This window comes from Triticum aestivum, chromosome 1B (assembly GCF_018294505.1).
Source record: "Triticum aestivum cultivar Chinese Spring chromosome 1B, IWGSC CS RefSeq v2.1, whole genome shotgun sequence".
Lineage (NCBI taxonomy): Eukaryota > Viridiplantae > Streptophyta > Magnoliopsida > Poales > Poaceae > Triticum > Triticum aestivum.
In genome coordinates, this window is record NC_057795.1 from 80,919,996 (window position 1) to 80,922,058 (window position 2,063).

A 2,063-nucleotide genomic window follows, 5' to 3' on the forward strand; every position below is an offset into this window, starting at 1 on the left:
CCTCCAGAATTTTTGCAGATGGCACACGCCCCTTTAGGATGCACTTCTCTCCATCCACTCATATGGGCACACACCCTCCTAGCGACTGTTCTTGCATCGGCTATCCGTTGGCCGTCCCTCACCTCATTCCTCGCTAACCACAGCCCGTAAAGAGCTTGGATCATCGTCTCCCGTTCCACATCAGTTGCGTCAGCTAACCAATCCTGCATCCATGACGAGATAGAGCTGAACGATCCATCCAACTCCGGCGGCGTTACAACAGGAGCCTCCATCTCTTCTCTCAGGGCTCTCCAAATTTGGGAATGCGGGCAAGCCCAAAAACGATGATAGATGGACTCGTCCCTACCGCATGCTACACAGAAGACTCCTCCCTTGATCCGTCGTCGGTGCAGCTCTGCCCCAACAGCCAATCCGTTATGCATAAGCCGCCAGGTATGTACCTTCGCCTTGTTCGGTACATCCGTACTCCATAGCGCCAGCCACATCTTATGCTTCCTGAGCGCTCATTTTCAAGTGATATGCAGACTTTACAGTGAACTGGCCATTCTTTGTAAACTTCCATGCAATTACACCCGGTCCACCAACCACAATCTGTTTAATATCCTGTGCATCATCAGGTGAGAACATTTCATCAATTTATGCATCATCCCATGTATCTCCCTGTACGTTGAGCAGGTCGGCCACCTTGGTAACACCATGCATATACAACTGACCCAGCGGCTTGAGACTCCCCTGTCTTGGAATCCAATTATCATGATGCACATTGACAGAGGTGCCATCACCAATCCTCCACACTAAACCTTCTTGTAACAGGTCTCTTCCATGCAAAATGCTCCGGAAAGTGAACGAGGCTCCACTTGGGCACGTAGTCGTCATAATTGATCCCTCCTTGAAGTACCGTGCCTTAAGCACTCTAGCGCAAAGGGATTCAGGGTTTTGCAAAATCCTCCAAGCTTGCTTAGCAAGCAACGCTTGGTTGAAAGCCTCCGGGTCCCTACCTCCCTCTCTTCGAAGAGCACATCTTATCCCAAGAAATCCAGTGTACTTTCCTTTCACCATTTGCGGCACCCCACCAGAATTTCGAGGAGATCGATTTCAGGTTCCGGCACATCTTCTTTGTGAGTTGAAAACAGCTCATGGTGTAAGTAGGAGTAGACTGAAGCCCTGACTTAATAAGAATCTCTCTTGCAGCCTTCGACAACTCTTGTCCCTTCCAACCAGAGACCTTGCTTGTCGAGCTTTCCCGTACATACTTGAACGTACCCTCTTTCGATCTACCAACCAGTGTTGGTAAACCAAGGTACCGTTCACTCAAAGCCTCAGAAGTGATACCTATAGCTTGCTTGAGCATAACTTTATCCGCATCTCTGCATCCTTTCCCAAAGAATATGGATGACTTTTGGAGGTTTACCTTCTGACCCGAGGCCACCTCGTAGTCGGCCTTTGTAGCTGGCCAGTTGCTACCTCTTAAAATATATATAGATGTTGCGAACCAACCTGTGGTTGGATGGTTAGAGGGACTGTGGTATCCCCAGCCCACCAGGGTTCAAGTCCTGGTGCTTGCATTTATTCCTGAATTTATTTCAGAATTTCCGGCGATGCACATTCAGTGAGAGGATACGTTCCCCGAGGTGCTCATAGGGATAGGGTGTGCGTTCATAGGGGTGAGTGTATGCGTGTATATATGAACGCTTGTGTCTGTACTGATGTTAAAAAAAAATATACATGTTAAAGTGTGCATGTTATCTTCAAATGAACGAGATAATTAAGAGAAGACCAGGATAACAACATAAATCAGCATAAGCAAAAATTGTAGTATAATATTAAATAGTACATAAAAATGACGCACTCATATCTGTTTCTCTTAACATGTCTTTCATAATGAAGATCTAAGCTTATGGAGTGTACTTCTACATGTAAAAAAAAATCTTAAGCTTTAGAGTGCACTTTTCATTATTTTTTCTAATCGAGCTCAAAGGAGGCACTTAGGTTAGGAAGCACCCAAGATTTTACTCACAGTACTAACAAAAGGAAAGATACATTTATCGCAATAGAAATACATT